This window comes from Anguilla anguilla, chromosome 18, assembly GCF_013347855.1.
Source record: "Anguilla anguilla isolate fAngAng1 chromosome 18, fAngAng1.pri, whole genome shotgun sequence".
NCBI lineage: Eukaryota > Metazoa > Chordata > Actinopteri > Anguilliformes > Anguillidae > Anguilla > Anguilla anguilla.
Genome location: NC_049218.1, coordinates 19,025,722 through 19,043,705, shown reverse-complemented (window position 1 = coordinate 19,043,705; position 17,984 = coordinate 19,025,722). Strand labels below are relative to the sequence as shown.

General features: G+C 40.9%; 1 protein-coding gene and 1 long non-coding RNA gene across 5 annotated transcripts in view; both read right to left on the bottom strand.

Annotated features, from left to right (window-relative positions):
* Positions 1–4,442, bottom strand: part of LOC118217844 (inactive carboxypeptidase-like protein X2) — a 33,338-nt gene extending 28,896 nt beyond the window's left edge. Inside the window, exon 1 of one of the 3 annotated variants that reach the window (XM_035399926.1) lies at positions 3,216–4,442. The gene's annotated coding sequence lies outside the window, so the exon portion shown is untranslated. Of the gene's footprint in view, positions 1–290; positions 1,412–3,215 lie in introns of those variants that run through there. The other 2 variants (XM_035399928.1, XM_035399929.1) reach the window with 2 other exon arrangements.
* Positions 4,443–4,451: 9 nt separating this feature from the next.
* On the bottom strand, positions 4,452–13,654 carry LOC118217847. 2 transcript variants are annotated; one of them, XR_004763319.1, is made up of 3 exons: positions 13,250–13,654; positions 10,138–10,408; positions 4,452–4,706 (listed from the first exon to the last, which is right to left on the bottom strand). It is a non-coding gene; the product is annotated as an uncharacterized LOC118217847 (long non-coding RNA). The 2 variants fall into 2 exon arrangements; XR_004763320.1 differs by lacking the exon at positions 13,250–13,654 and adding an exon at positions 11,741–12,726.
* Between the last annotated feature and the right edge of the window lie 4,330 nt (positions 13,655–17,984).

The following is a 17,984-nucleotide window of genomic DNA, read 5'->3' as shown; positions in this document are numbered from 1 at the left end:
CCCTGCATGGAGCCCTGTGGATTATCTCTGTGAGTCCAGAGATGGCTCTGATACCGTGGACCTCATTATCTAATACCATTTTACACACATTCACAGTGAGACAGCTGTGTTACTGACGAGAAGCTGTGCCACGGGTACTACTCTAGGAACATTAGCAGAGCGCTCTGCGTTACAGGCTACAACCTTTAGTATTTATATTAATAAGTGACAAAAATATCCTACTGCTAAAGCTTCTGTATTAAATTATTTTTCAAGCAGCACATAAGAAAGGCTCCATGTTCAATACTCACACAGTAGTGTTTATTGTATTTGCCTTGTTTTGATTTGTTTTTGACTAGTTCCCTCTTCTCTCTCCTTTCCTGGCTTCTTTTGCGAGGCGTTTTTTGCCAGCAGAGCTGATTTGTGGAGACAGACAGCTGAAGTACTCCAGAGGTTTTCTCTGTGTGTTATCTAGATAACTCTGGGACATGTTAGAACAGAGCAAGGAGCACTGCCTTCAGAGAGATCTGTCAGAATCTATCATATCAACCGCGTCTGCAGCTGACTGTAATTACATACACAAGCACACATGTGTACACATACACACGCTGCTGGATACTGACAGTACACAGCGCAGAGAGAGAGAGAGAGAGAGATATTATTAGCACATACTGTAACACACATACTCGAACACACACAAACACATGCAGACCCCTCCAAATGAACCTCCTGCCTGCATGCACTAGCTTTTACTCAAGGTGTGCATACCTATATGAACACACACGTACACACTCTATCATGCGCACCCAATATTTATTTTCACCCATGTGTATGTGCTGAAAGTGAACATACACATTCACAGGCACAAACAGCAAACATGGAAACTAATAGCATGCAATAACCCCAATATGCACATACTGGCACAAATGCCAACCGTGTAACAATCTGTCAGCTAGTGCTGCCAGACACCCCACAGATTGTGCAATATTGAACATTGCCTCACCCCACTCTGTCACATTATGGTTTGTGCGCTGACCTTTCACCGCATCCACAAAAATACGCCAGCACTCGACAGCATGACACCCAAGTTCAACTCCGACTCCAGCTCAACCCGACCCCAAGCAGCGTAAATATCAGAGAACATGCATACGCATGAAGAAAACAACATTTCAGGTGCCCAGCCGTTCCCCTCATACCATGCAGCCTATGCAATCATGATGTAAATCAGTGTTCCAGAGGAACAGCATAACCAGCATGCACAAACATGTACAGAATTTAATTCTGATCCATGGCATCATGCACTATGAATTCCCTGTAATACTTCTTTGACTTATAAAATGGTTTCCTCCATAAATACTATGGGGCTTGTTGGAAGCATTGTGCGCACACACACACACCAACACACACACACACCCACACGGACACACACGCACACACAAAAGAGTACCTGCACATGTTGATGCTCTGCATTTGTGTCTATCATCATAAAGGTCCTTAAAAATCATATTTGTAACATTAGATAAGTGTATTATTGTTGCTGATGTTGTGTCTTGCACAAGTAAAGCCATGAACAAAAAACTTGCATATGGCTTGAAGTGCAAGCATTTACAATGGATATAATATTGTGAAATACTGTGCCATACTTTTGTTTCAGTTTTTCTTGTATTGATGCCAATAGTTAAAGTAGCCATTTTTAGAGTGTGGTTGAATTTAGCAAAAAATATTACAAATGAGGTTTTCAAACATGTTTTTCATGGGGCTGGGCATTGTGGGGTATGCTACACTATAACAATATTTTTATTGCTTTGCACAGAGGGTGAGGTTTGAAGCCAGTGTTGGCCAACATAAATCATTACCACAGCTTTAATCTGGCCAAAAGTTCTGCACTATAGTCAAGACCTCACATGACATCAGGCCACCTTCCTTCTGCCAGGGAACTGTGGGTAAAATATCATACATCATAATATCATAAAAAACGACCATCTCTACCATTGTGAAATTATCAATTTACAATGTTTCATGACTGTTATTTTCAGTACATTAAATAATGTATTTCTGCTTTTTAGTTCATTATAATTCCATTTGCATTTTAACTATTAATGTCTGAGTGTATTTTAGTTTATTAAATCCTGGATGAACGTATTTTACAGTTTTCTGCTTGAATGAAGGACAAAGGTGCTAATTATCTGCTGTTTTAGTAAGAGTGTGTCTTTTCCTACAAGATATCATTTCCTAACATAGGCTCAACACATTTCACTTGCTCTGAATCAAAAGCATTTGTTGTTGTTGTGGTTGCTGTTGTGGTTGTGTGACGCCAAATTGTTTGAAAGTGATCATTTTCCATGTCCACTAGATAATAGGGAAAATATCTGCCGGTTAATAAAGGAGGTGGAGCAGGTGGAAAATGTTCAAAAGAGTCTTCCAGTATAATCATTTGGGAGTGTCCTTCAGAAGAACAGGAAACAGCTGGGAAACAGGTGGCTATAACATCGCCTCAGCAGCACCGCGGTCCTGAGACCTGACAGGAAGTGTGTGTGTTTATAAATATGCAGCCCTGAGACCAGATGAAAATGTGTTGCGTTTGTGATACATTTTTTTCTTCATGTGTTCTTGTTAAAATCCTGAACTAAAGAGAATCATATGAAAATGGCATCCCAGCTAACGCAAAACATGTCCAACATGCAAGCCTGTAAGATTGTACTTAGATTCCCATTTGACTGAGTGGTATGATTAATGTTCCCTAAATTTTATTGTTCCAAACAAGTGCTGTCAATCTTAAAGAAAAAATAATCTAAGCATACTGCATGCAACTCATTGGAAAAATCATTTAGGCATGGAAAAAAAACATTAGACATATTAAATACATTATGTAGATTGACATTATGAAGACTGAAATGTTTGACATTGTGAACATTTCTTTAAAAATATGAAATGTTCCTTTTGACAAAGATAATATTTAAGGAACTTCCAGAAAACTGGACAAATTTAGACACTGAGAACATTTAGCATAACATTCAGGGAATGTTTTGAGAACCAAGAAATGTTAGCTGGGTATTTTCATCATTGACTGTTTAAGGGATTGGTACATGAATGACTGAATGAGATACAGTAAATGTGAATTTATAATTAGATGTCTAATAGACACTTGTATCCAGAGCAAATTACATAACTTCAATGCTTTACAAGCAATCCATTTATACAGCTGGATGTTTCCTGAAGCAATTCAGGTTAAGTACCTTGCTCCGGAGTAAAATGGCTTTTCCCCACCAGGGAATTGATCCGGCATCCCTTCAGTTATAAGCTCAGTCGTAAGGATGCAAAGAGAAGAGGGGAAACAGAAGAGAGGATAAAAGAGAGAAAATAATCACCCACGGAACCATTGTGCACCAGACATCAGCCCCCGACATGCCATCGGATTACAGCGAAGACTGAAAGTCACACAATTGAGCTGAACGGGAAGCACAATGCACCATCTGATAAACACGCCCTCCGCTCTGCGGATTAGGAGCGGGGTTTACAGAGCTCTGATTACACAATGCTCCGTGCTCTTCCACATCCACCAGCCTGGTCAAGATTCCATTTGAGGACACATTCGTCACAATTGGGTGGAGTTTGATCCGAGGGCCAATGACGGAGAGGAGACATGGTGGCGCCCAATCCCTGGCATTCCCTGCAATGCCCCTAAGTTAGAACAAAATACTGGGGAATTTGTGCAGATATTGTCATTGAAGAAAGAGCTGTGGTTGGTCAGCAGCTGCATTTAACATGTAAAACACCTCATTACTGTAAACCATAGTGCAAGTCTGTTCACACTTCCCCTCCGGACTCTGATGTACTCTGATCTTGACATGACAGGGATTCACATTTTGTACAGTAGCATTAAAAACAAATTACTGCCACAGCCTATCCTGGGCATGTCTCTCCTTAAGAACTTGTAGAACTGAAACAGCTGGTTTGTTGTGCTTTTTGCTTGTTTGCTATGACTGCGTGCTTCTCCGTGCTTTCTGTGATAGGTGAGAAGCGGCCATGACACTGCAATGATGACTCACTTGTCTGACAGCATCCATTTACCATGATGAAAGTCATCCTCCCCCTCAATAATTGGGTGTCACGGCAAAGTGACAGGTCAGGTAATTGAGAACCATTTACACTCTGAGGGTGTAACAGGGACACACACTGGCCGAGTGACTGCTCAATGGCCCTCATTTACCCCCTGGTGCCATCTAGTGGCTGGTTGCAATTATTCTAGGAGCCATACACTTTTTAAAAAAAGACTACGCTGTAGAGAGCAAAAGAGAGAGGGGGAGATTAGTAACGACTGAGGCACCAATATATTTAGAGGCCCTATATCTTAGAAATCACAGTTTACCTAGTTTTGGCATTGATTGTGCATTGTGGCATAAAACGTATGTGCTGGAAAATATGAACTCTGTTTAAATTAATATATTTTGTTGTTGTACAAGAAAAAAAAAATCACCAAACCAAAAAACAATCACCAGGCCCTAAGAGTAAAGTCACACATCTTCTGACGAAACTGCCTGGCATCGCTCTCGCCTCCACCAATCGGCCACCGGTCGGTGTGTTTTCTGTTTCTGATGTGGCTTCAGAATGACGCTTGAAAGAGCAAAGATGTTCCATTTGCCTGAATCATGTTTTCTTGATTGCTCTGTCCTCACACCCTTTCTCTGCTTCCTTTCCGTGTGTCCTCCAATGGGTGAAGCCAGGAGCTAGGAAAGGAAGCAAGGAGGCAAAAAATAAGCAATTGGAATGCACCCAAAGAGATGTTGTGTCCAATGAATCATGAGCTGCTGCTACAAACAGGAGAATAAGAGATGACTCTAAACACAAACACAAGACCAGGAGGTTTGACATGTGTCCCTTCTGCAATGGATTCACTTCACACTCACTTCTAATAGGCAGGTCACTCAACAGACTTACTGCTCATTGGTTAAAATGTAGATCACTGCATTACTTATAAGAATCCTCCTATAGTGGACAGTATAAGGACATCATCATTTTCAGGATTAAACATGTGAAATAAAATAGGCTGGATAACGCAGTATTTGACAATGAATAATTACGGATTTTATCATACAGGGTAAGATTGTAGGGCCCCATCTGCCAGCGTGAGCCACTTTCTTGGGTCCAATTCCGATTATCACGGTAATCATCACCTCCAAGACACCAAAGCACTTTCCTAATGAGATTAATTAATGCTGTCATTTATTGAATATTTTATAACTGTCCTCAAAGAATGGTCTGAAAGTCTGTGCAAGGCAAGCTAATTATTTCAGACTCCTTAGTGTCCTCTCTGTGAAGTCCATAACAGTGAATAAAAAATGCAAAAGCTGGTGATGAAAATTGAAGGAAACCATAGTTACTCAAATGTCTATAATTTCATACACCCTTGAGCATGAAGAGTGAATGAACTTGAATGATTTTTATGAAAGTATTTGCCAGAATGGCATTAAAATGCAAATATTTTACGCCACAGTCTGTGATTTTATTAAATCATGGAAACAGGGCTTGCCAAAACCTAGAAATGTTGCACTGTTACAGAACTATGGCAGCCATGTGGAGCACACATACAGTGAGCTACTTTCAAATGGCAGCCTTATGCATAGACAGAGAGCCCTACCCTGCCCAACATATGGGGCAACACAAATATATTCAAGCATGTATGCCATGTGTGCTTGTAGTACAATTGATGAAGCTTTTAATTTGGTATTCTTCACCTGTTCCTGGGTGGTAGAAGCATTTTGTGTTACACGTATTAGCACAATGCACACAGTAGCTGCACTGGTAATTGCCTTAGGAACATCTGGGAGCCAAGTGTTACCCATGTTAGCAGGTTGCATACTGTGCATAACAGGGACCATATTCTGTGCTCTATGAAAACAAGTATTAGGGGGATTCTAGTAAATTCCTTTAAACTAACATCACTCTCTAGAATATGCCAGCGTTGTAAAAGGATAGCTTTGGTACATCCAGCACATGGACTGTATTCTTTCGAGAAGCAAAGATGAGGAGTAGATTTGATGATCTTAGACCATTCAGATTCTCTGGCGTGATTGAATGTTTTTGTACAGACATTCTTCCCATAGCCACATTGGAGAAATCTTGTGAACATTTTATTGAATTTATGTTTGAACTCATGGTCCAATACAATTACACCAGAGTCTGAAGAATTGGCCCACTGGTGTCGTTTTCTTTCGGTGAGCTGGATGACTGCGGTCTGCACTGAAAATCATATTTCTACTTGGTGGCCTGCAGATAATGGTAGATTCTTATCTTCATGATTTTTGTAAATCGTGAGGCCTAGGAAGTTTATTTCTCCTTTGTTGTTTTCTGCAGTAAATTTGAAATTGGGATCACAGGAGTTGATATAGAGGATAAAACTAGTTTGTTCGCTGCTCCAGTTCCATCTTTTCCTGGAATCAGTCCACATGGGAAGTGTTTCTTAGATTCCTTTTTGTCTCTGTATTTTGCCACAGAGGTTGAGCACCCCTCGTTCTCTTGTTTACTGTAGCACACAGGCACATCTATTTTGTTGACTCAGCTTTTTTCCGTATTATCAGTTGTATGTAGAATATATTTTGCTTTATATAATCAAGAAAGTCACTGCGGTAGTGTTTAAAATATAGACAGTTATGTTGGCTAAAAATTAAAAAAATTAAATTTGACTTTAAAAGAACCTTTAGGCCCTGGAACAGATAATTCAACAGTGCATAGTAGAAGTATAAAGCATTCAGCAGTTTTAGGTGAAGGGAAGCTGTGTGTGTGTGTGTGTGTGTGTGTGTGTGTATGTGTGTGTTTTTTTCAGTCATGTCTCAGTCATTCACTCTGTACAAAACAAGCACACTTCCTTACCTTGGAGGGAGTGGTGAAGTGGAATTCCAATAGCATGTAAGGGGAACAGTGCAACATGTATGTGCCTGCCACAGCTCCACAGGCGTGTGCGTAGGATAAACAGTGGCTCCGTTATGGCTAAGGCTATGGGTGGGGCTCACTCGAGCATGTAGCGTGCAGCGTGGCTTTCTGCTATCCATCAGTATCAGTTTAACAGAAGCATCTGCAGCCCAGGCGCAGCTGCGTATATGGCATCACTCAGCATTCTCAACACTCTCATTTTTGTTAACATTTTTCTTTCCAAGGAAGGTTTACCCCAGTTTCAAATTTGTCCCTGAAAGCTCAGATCAAGGTTAAAATGTAATTTGCCGTATTATTATACCAAAATGCTTCCATGGCGAAGCGGCACATCGTTTAGCGTGACGGGCCCTCGTCCGCACACATCAGCGGGAGAATCGTCCTCCAGTCTAATTTCAGCCTCGTATTCGCGCCCGGTTTGAAAATCCTGATTGTTATTCATTGCAATCTGAGCTGCTTTGGTAATCACCATGGGCCAATCTTAAGATGACCCGAAGGTTGAACTGTCTAGCATCTCTTCTGAATTACACCTGCCGTGAGTACAGGCACGGAGAGCATCCAAACAGGCCTGAGCTGGCTTCAGGACTGACACTGAAAAAATCTCATGACTTACTGCTCTTCACTGCCCTGTCACCTGTGTGTGCGTGTGAGTGCGTGCGCCTCTCTGTGTGTGTTGGGACACACGTGCAGAGGGACACTGAAAAGTCCCTTCAGTCTCTCCTTGCATTTTCATTGTGCAGAGGAATGTCACAGTACTGATGAAGTAACCCACGCCAACCCATGTGATCTGGTACGATCCAATCAAAGCATCTGCCAACCCGGTACTCTCAGAATTATGGGCCAAACTCATTGATCGAATACAGGGTATATTGCCCATGTTCATGATGTGGACAAAATACCCTTTTCTCTTCAAAAAGAGTAGCAGCAGCTATGAAGCAATCATATCCCACAGTGTGATCTGACTCACTTCAGACATCCATGTCAAATTAGAAATTCAGCGCTTACACTTACACTTGACAATGAAAGGGGTAGATTAAGGTAATTAAGGTAATTTCCACCACACGTTCTCTGGCCATCACCTTACAGGTCCTAACATAGCTTCTTCTGTCTGTTCTTGGAAAAAGAAACACTTTCAGAGATTCAGTTAATGAAGAGAAGTAAGCAAGGTGCACTACTAACCACAGATGCTGCAGGTAAAACCAATGATGCATCGTATGCATACACAAACATTAAGCAAATAACAGCACATAACCCAATCTGCAACATGGAAACCCAATTCATCCAAATACGCCTAATCAACATCATAACACTATTTAACTCCATATAACACCAATATTCAACCACACATAGAATTCTTGGAAACATATCAAAGACATCTGTGACACATAATAATAGAACAACGATATAATCAATAACATAAGTCTGGCAGTGCCCACGATTATGATCAAATGCTTTTTATGGGTATCATTTATACAGACCAATAAAAGATTCTCATCTCAATCTTAAAAGCATTCCTTCATTCTAATTGGGGCAGATTCTATGAATGCTCATCTGTGCAAAAACCTAAGATATGGATGTAGCCTAATTGGAAATATATGTTACCAGCTGTTAGAACAACGGTGTGCACATGGCCTGGGGTTGATTCCGGGCAGTGCCAGTGTGGCTGGGCATGTGACTGGGCATGTGGCCACTGCGTCACCCAGGGTATTGGAGGATTCAGTCGGTTGGGGATCTACGTTCCTCGCTATCCTCGCTATATCGCAGCCTGCTGGTTAAATGGGCAGCCGTGGACTGCATACAAAAGCCACATGTAAGAAGCCTTCCTCCAGCTCGGCTCTGTGAGCTTAGCAGTCATCCTCAGTGTGAAAAGAAGCAGCCACATATTTAAGAGGAGAGCTATGGATGTCTATACTAACAAATCGGCAGTGGGGTTTCACAGCATGAATGCAGCTACAGTTGTAGATGTTTGGTCATTCAAAATTGGGGTGGGAATTGGAGATGCTCAGCCCCATGATGGGTGCAAATTTAATAAACAAATAAAAAATAAAAAAAAGAACTTGTCTGCACATAGATGTAATTAACATGTCTTTTGGGGAAAACCGAAGGTCAGCAGCACTAGAAATAAAAATAACTTATGGGATTAACACCCTGGCCACAAATCTCCCTCATCAGGGAAAATCTTAGAGACTTACATTTGAAGTGCTCATAAAGCAACTAGCTACAGATGCAGATTTACTTTTTTCAATAATAAAGAACATTTCCTTTTTTCATGTAAAGTATGTCATTTCCAAACACGCAAGCCTAATATCTCGATTTTCAATGATGAACATTCACTCATTTTGATTAGCTAAAATGTAAACTAATTTTTATTCCATAAGTAAATGTAGTGTAAAAACTTAAGCTTTCAGTATGGAAGAAAAAAAAAACTGCTTTAAAACAAATTAAAATTCTCAACTGAACAAGCTTAATATCAGCCTTTTTTTGGTTCTTTATTTCTTATATGACAATTAAAATGATGATTTTGAAAGCACAGGGTCTTTAAATAAAGACGGATGGATTTTCATCCGGCCTGTCAGCACAGCCTGTCCATCACATTCTGTAGCACAACGAACATTCAACACTTGTGCCTCAGAGCAGAGCTCTTTTTATATGGGACAGAGCACGCAACAGCAAAAACAGAAAGGGGTCCATTCAGACACACATTTACAGATGTGCCTTTTGAGTCGCCATGGAAACGTCCCCATTAGCACGGCCCCAGTGCTCCCTCACCCAGCCCGACCGCCGCTGGGACACGGTTGAGCCGCCTCTGCTGAGCTCGGTGAGCAAACCGCACATGAAGCTTTCCACCAGTCAGGAGCGGCGTGATGAACGCGAAAGCGCGGCGTCCGTAAATTTCAGACGAGCTCGCGAGTGTCGTCTTTCTTGTTTTTGGCGGGCGGCGTGAAAGGGTAAGCAAGTATAAATCAGAATCTGGCCCTCAGCGGTAAGACGGGGGCGTCGAGCGCGCGGAAGGGAACCCGTGATTCAGAACCTCTCCGCGCAGGCAGGGTGGCCTCCCTCATCTCTGCCAGAACAACACGGTATCTGTTTACCCGACGGCTCATCCCAAACACAACAGCCCTAAGACAGAGTGAGGCAGGGGCTCCCCTGAGGATGCAGTCAGACCCATGTTTACGACCACAGAAAATGTCAGTTTTAATTTATTTAATGAAATGCTGAAGTGATACTAACCAGTAAGGAGATGTGAGGCGTTGGCCGTGCAGCCGGGAGTTGCGGGTTCGAATCCCTGATTCAGCCCCGGGAAAGAGCTGCTGCGCCGTGTAGCTGGCCCGGAATAAGGCCGAGGTGTAATAACCGGCCCCGTGTTAATGCGATCACCAACAGCCTGTCCTACTTACACGAGCAGCAGGGGAAGGGCAGGATTTAGGAGAACTGCCATTGATGTTCACTTCAATGTCTGCGCGTGGACTCACTCGTGGACCGCAAATTCAAAACTTCAGGCCTGTGGGGGAATTAAAGAGAGAAGAAGAAATGACAGATGTGCGTTCGACACCTGTGAACAATAGATAAACCCTGCGTTCAAAAGCACCCACGTTTTAAAGAGAAGAGTAACGGATCCAAAACGACAGAGATATGCACATGAAAAATTAAAGCTCTACCTTTCTTCAAAACATAAGCTGGAGACATAAATCAAACGATAAAAAGTTACATATTGTACGTGATCAAATCAGACTTGTGGGAGCGAGAAAAAATTCAGCAATAAATAGCAGACATATCTAGGTCAGAGAAAAGAAAACCCTACATTCATAATCAGGTGACGATGTTCCCGTCTGCATTTTGCATCAGGCTGTCTGTACACAAAGACCCAGGTTTTATGGAAGCATGACAGAAAATTGTAAATGCAAATGCACAACTGTAAATGCAAATGCATCACATTACAATTAACATTGCAGAATATGAATGAAAAAAGCACAAACGTGATTTTCTGTGTGGCACATAGCACTTCACTTACAGATAAATATATTTTACTGCAATGTCTGAAAGTGGAAATACATTTGCCCATATGTTGTGAAGCCTTCAGTATACTTTATTTCAATATATTGCAGTAAATTACATTTCCGTAAGGACTAGCTAAAAAATGTTACATGTTGTGTCAGTACGTCATTTATGAGATAGAGACAGCAGAGAAAAAGTTGGACAGGGATGTTCAAAAATACTCATATTTAACCTTATCTTGTGTTATTTATCATTGCATGTACAGGGATAAAGCCAAATTTGTGGGAGGTTACATTTTTTGGGGAAAAGGACATCTAGTACCCTTTTTTATACTTACCTGGTATTTTATGACTGTATAGTTGCAGACATGCACTGAAAGGTTTAAATGATTTAAAAAGCAGTTCATGTTTTTCTTTCTAGGAGCAGCTTCAATGGCTGCTCTCAGAAACCATCCAAAAACCCACCTTTCCTGAATACAAATGCATGTTTTTATTAACTGAAGAGCCTTCTCTCCCTTTATTTCACAAGCCCTGAGGCACCGCCGCCATGGCGGCACTGATGCCCATCTCTAGCTCCAGTGGCATGACATTAAAACTACATAAATTACCCGCACTGCATTCCATACGGACATTTTAAATCCACAGCCATTGTTAGTGCATATGAATCCAGAGACGGAAACTATAAATGACCAGCAATTTGAGAGGATGTGAAGGTTAAAAGGTTAAATACATAGCTATACATAGCTAAATACATAAGCATAAATTCCAATTTTATGAGCCAACGTCTTAAATGAAAGGACAGAATGTTGAAGATGGACATAATGTCTGCCCTAGATTACCTGCTCTGTCAACGGACAGCAAACAGCCACACTGGACTGCACATCAAACCCTCAATCAACCAATCCAGGGTTTTCTCCTGCAACAAAACTCCTTAGATGGGCCACCTAAGTGTTTTTTCAACCCCCTTAAACTGCCTATAAGAGAAATCACACGCGCGCACACACACACACACACACACACACGCACACACACAACAAATACATAAATAAGCATCTATGAAATGATTATAAATGATCTGTGCATTTATTAGTACAATTAGTTTGTGAATTATACTGCATTTAAATAATTAAGTTTTGACTGCTTTCAAGTTTTCAGGCAACCTTAGACGCCCTAAACTAACTACAGTAGAATGCACTTAATTGCACAAAATAATAAGACTGAGGAGAGCAGATGACCACGCATGACATTGTGGCATCCGCTGTCAATGTGATTGATAAATGTTATGTCTTTATTGGGCAATTGTCAGTTTATTTATGCCGCATCTGCCATCTTTTAACGAATAGCCTATTTATTAATCATTATGCATAATTGGACATAAGTCCAAGAAAATACAGGAAAATGTCAGAAATATGCAAATATGCGATCTCTATAAAATGAAATGAATTGGGAATGGATTGAGATTTGGCAGTTATATGCAAATATCCGAACGATGTGAGAATCCATTACTCAGGGACTAAGCTCTCTTACAAGCTTGCAAGCTATCCATTGCATTCAGAAAAAATCTGTGTGGGGGAAAAATAAAAAGACCTGATCTCGGTGTGAAGTTTAACCAAGCTCCAGCCATCAGATAGCTTACTCATCAGACAACACTCAATGTAAAATATCCATTGTTGAAGAGTTCACTGTGCTTCTGTCTGATCAGACAGCTCAGCAAGGCTGAGCCCGTGAGACAGACATTGTAATTTCCATTATTCAATAAAGAAACTTGAAGTGTGTGTGCGTGCGTGTGTGTGTGTGTGTATGTGATTGAGTAAGTGAGTGATTGAGTGAGTGAGTGATTTTGTGTGTGTGAGAGAGAGAGAGAGAGAGAGAGAGAGAGAGAATCAGTGAGGCAGAAAGAAAAAGAGAGAGTTCCACACTAAGCTCAGGATGTCACACTACACCGGGGCTGATTAGTATTGACAGGGTGAAGACAAACAGAGAGGGTGTTCCCTAGAGGCACCCATACCCCAACATTTCCCAGAAATAGGATGTGAAGCAAGTAGGAGTTTAAAGGCATACTATGTAGGTTGTTTACCCAGAAAATATTATGAAATAACCATGTTCAGTCATATCTACGATGCACTGGCAGTCTCTGTCTGCACACATTTGCTGATTGTGTGCTGAATTTCCTGCATTTCTTCTTCTAAAATGTGTTTGGGACCTTTCTGGGTGTGATACTCTTTTTTCTGTGTGGGGAGAGGAGGGTGTGGCTACAGAGACTGTGGAGTGGGATCAGGTTTCAGCAGTTAAGTGTAACTAGAGGCGAAGAAGCATGTTTTTTGTTGCAGCTAAGTAAGTAACATTACCTCTAGGTATATTAGGTAGCTAGATGGCTGAAGTCCAATACTTGGGGTGAGTGGGCGGGGTTGAAGACATAGGAGGATACTTCTTTGATTGTAAGCACAGGAACACAGCAAGGCAAAAGAAAGGCTGAATAGTATGCCTTTAACTCACGGACATGGGAGTTCTACCATCACAAGCTTTACTCACGGCTTTAAAGCAGGCCATTATTACAAAAACGGACATGCCGTTTTGCCTGCAGGACATGCCCAGGAAAGCAGGAACGGCAGTCGATCTAGGGAGCACGAGGTCACAGCACAGTGAAGTCAAAATCCTGTGCTTCACACTGACCGATGTTCCAAAAACCATAATGTGGCCCTGAACCCTCGGCCCTCCTTAGACTCTAGTTAGCCTGAAGCTGGTAGAATAACCTGCAGGAATTTTGATTGGGGAAGGATACGTGGAATTCTCTGTCCACACACTGCATGCACATGTTTATGTCTGCCATCGACTTGTTTTGTCTGTATGTTTGTACTTTGTTGTTCCAAAGCTCTTAAGCTCTCCAGGCCAGATCCCCTTTCAAAAGAGCATTAAAATCGTGACAAGTCCTGGTGAAAATAATGTTTTAGAAATATGACCGAGGGAGTCGACTAAAGCAGCTGATGTATTAGTGCAGTTCCACAACACGTTCTCTGTGCAGAGTCCTCTGTAAATCCACCTCCCGCTGCACCCTACAGGTGGGAAATGTCTCTCCCAGTGTCGGAAACAGAGCCTGATCTGAAGCCAAAGACCCGAGGATTACATAGTACCTCTTTCAACAGAAGACTCCACTAAATCACTGAGGCAAGGACTCATGTCCTTTACCCGGGAGACAAATCGCAGTTCTGGCGATTTCTGCCCCACGTGTGTGTGGCCAATGAGCACTTTAGATGGATAAACAACTTCTATGAAAGGTTCTATATAGTTTATTATTATTATTATTATTATTATTGACTCAAGGCATAAAAACCACACCCCAAAACTCCAGTAAACTTTAACTGACAAGTTCATGCATATTTAAAACTGTGAATGCAATCTCTTCTGCAGTCATCTAACAGAGTCAGATACTTTAAAGATATAGGAAAGCACATTAAGTAAAGTACATTGACAGGCAAGTTAATTGGGAAGGCTGAAATAACTTTCTTTTGGAAGAGGAGACAAAAGACTTTGCATTAGACTAATAGTTTTATTATGAGTTTTCCTATAATAACCATGTGGAATATGAGGGTGAGAAGCCCAGCTGTTCTAAATGAGAGAAACAGTGGGCCTTGAATAACATGGGCACTGAAATTGGCCTCCTTTGCCAAGAGGTCTGCTTTTCTTGAGTGAAAGTTCTGGCAGGACATCTTCATTAAATTTTAGACCTCCATTACGGTGTCATAAATTTCACTCGCAGTGGAATGTAAAATAAATCAGCGGTCACCTTTAAGAGGTCATAACCAAGAGTTGTAGTAACTGTAGCAAAGATTGATGATAGGGATTTTGTCTGAAGAACAAAAATCACACGTAAGTGTAAAGAATACCACAGACTGGTATATTTTATTTATTTTTTGTTTTTGTTGCATGGTCTTTCAAACTTTTAAATTCCTGCTGGATGATCTGTTACGGGCATTTAACTGAGGTATTGCAAGTTTGCATAGCTTGATTGGTGGACAATCGTCAAGTTTTCCAGTCACTATATAACCCAATTCTATGAGTGTTCTGTATTCTATGGTGCCCTGGTTTCAAAAATAAGCTGAAGTGTGGCCAATGAGTTGGAATCTAAGAACTGTTGAGGTGCAAGCTCTAATTTTGCATCAGGCAATTCAGCGTCCCAGCAACCATCATCTAAGGTTTCCTTCATGGCAATACATATTCAAACATTTTAAATAATTAGCACCATCACTTATACCATTTCAATAGTTTTGATAAAATATCCCACTCCCACATGCTTTAAGTCTATATACTATGTTGATCATACAACCAGCATTGGTGGCATGCCAGAAAGCCAAGAATTTATTTTTGTGGTTATTGGTTAGCGTATAATGTGGCACACCAGAAAATTATATGAACTTTCAGTGGTCTGTGCTTCAAATATAATTAGGCACCTTCTGTACCTTGAGTTACACTACAGCTTTAAAAATTATAGCAAGCAAGCAAATACTATGACAAAGGCAGTTTTTAAAGTTTACAGAAATAGGCTATTGTTTAAACTAGCTCATTAATATTACACATCTCTGATAAACGCTATAACTATGCATCCTCCAAGTCAAAGTAGAGGACTGATTACTAACTGTTGCCTGATTAATGTATTACAAACACACTAACAATTAAGGAAAATAAAGAATGTAAATACAAATGGAAACCAAAAAACCACAAAGTTTGTTTTTTTCCACTGAATTACAAAAAAATATATACATATATCTGCATCAGAGAGATCCAGAACTATAGGAATTTGTAATAATTTCACTCCAGGGTGCAGACTGAGGCTTCAGAAGATTAATTACACATGGACATATGAAATATTAGCACCAAAACTATATGAACATGATACTAGGTCAGTGGCACTCATTCTCATAAAGCCTTTCTAGCTGAGGAAAGATACAACCACATTAAATCTCTCAGTAGAGCATTTGGTACATAAGTACACAATGCAGAAGACTGTAATATTTCACTCTGTATATTTAGTGTGGAGAAGCTACACTGTAAGAGACACACAGTGCCACTGGCAAGCAGAAGATACAGCCAGAACTTCTCAGAGGCATTTCCTTTTACTCGAGGCAAGGGCTTATGTTACCAATTAAAATGGGGCAAGATTGGGCAGAAAAAGAGAGTGAACAGCCCTATTTCTTGTGATTAATGCAGTGGGATTTATAACAGCCCCAGTGACTGTTGAGCTAGTCTTTATTCAGTCAAGTCTCTCTCAGTTTCCATGTCTCAGGGGTAGAAAAGAGTGCAAAATTCAGTCATTTCTAAATAAATTGAAATAACTTTTTAGAACACTTTCTGAGAGCCTTAACTGGGCCTCCACAGTCATGTAAATATTACTTATTACATTAGAAAAAATAATCACTCTTTCCCCACTTTTTCCTCCTCAGTCTAGAATACCCAATCATATTCATCAGCACTTATTGCCACAAACTTGACTACTGATTTGGAAGAGCGCAGACAATAATTCAGGGGCGCACAGAGGTGAGACATGCTCTGTGTGGCTTAACACAGGCACTCATGCAAACACACACCAACTGTCATCCCAAGAGAAACCCTCCCTCCCTCCCTCCCTCGCTGGGAGCTGGTACAGAATTGTGCATTGCCTGACAAACACTAGACTTTGGGGCCCCATCACACACTGGAATAGTGCATTGACAGGATGAACTACCCAGCAGCACCAACCTGTTTGATTGCATTTTTAACAGATGTACTGGAACAAGATGGACATATACAACAAGATGCAATTGTCATTGCCAATAATTTTTTTGGAAAATAATTAATGAGTAGGTGAACATATAATTCCTTCATTCCAAATACATACATAATTATAACAAATCTGACATAATACCAACTAACACCGAAAGGCTGTGCGACCAGACAGCTTCTGCGTGTGCTTTTGCTGCCCTCTAGTGCAAAAAAATATGTCATAGGTCCTATTTCAACTACCACTATCGTTCATTCATCCATCCATTACCTATACCCGCTTACCCTGGGCAGGGTCATGGGGGGTGTTGGGAGCCTATCCCAGCATGCTTTGGGCCAATCTGTTGCAGGACACGCACACACACACACCATTCACTCATATACTTATACCTATGGGCAATTTAGACTCTCCAATTAGCCTACCTGCATGTCTTTGGACCGTGGGAGGAAAGAGAGTACCTGGAGGAAACCCACACGGACACAGGAAGAACATGCAAAGCCTTAACTTTAAGTGTATATCTGTCTTTGTCTTGAATTTGTATTAATCTTTTAAATTTTTAAAATGCATTATTTAAATGTAACTTCATTGCCTGTAGCGCTGATATTGCTTTGCCTACTTATACAGTAATTGTGGTAGTAGTAGCAGCAGTCGTAGCAGACAGTATGCAGTATGTAGACAGTAGACGACGCTGAAGTTGGCTCCCGATTCGCAGCTCGCAATGAGAAATCGCCAGTCTGCCTTAAATCAGTTGCGTTATGCGACTGTATCCTTTCACCTTCTTCCTTGCACTTTTATGAAGGCTGCAATGGTCAAAGGAGAAACTTAACAATGCTAGTAATGTGGGATAATGCCTTCCACCTAACCCTGCATTTTACCTCATTGGGCATCTTAAGAAGCTCAATACCACCAAACACTCCAGCAAATTGATACTACTCTCACTGACCACAGCAAAAAAGTCATATTACTACACAGGAAAGACAAAACTTTTAAACCTCACTCACACAATGGATATCACTGATGTTTGACAACCTACAATTAGAAAAAAATGACTATACGGATTATTCCTCCAAATTGGTACGTTCTGTAAAAGCTGGGAAATGAAGGCTATGTGATGAAATGTGTCAGTTTTAATAATAAGGAATTCCTTTCTTCCATCTGGAGTTGCTGGCATTTCTTACCCTCTTTGCTGCTGACTCCTATCCCATAAAACTTGCCATTCTAGTGAACAGGCTCCAGACTTCAGGCCCCCTACTGGTTGGGTATGATGTAAAGTCAAATTCATGGCAGGAGTACAGTACATTTTTTCCCCCTGAAAGATAATGTTGCAT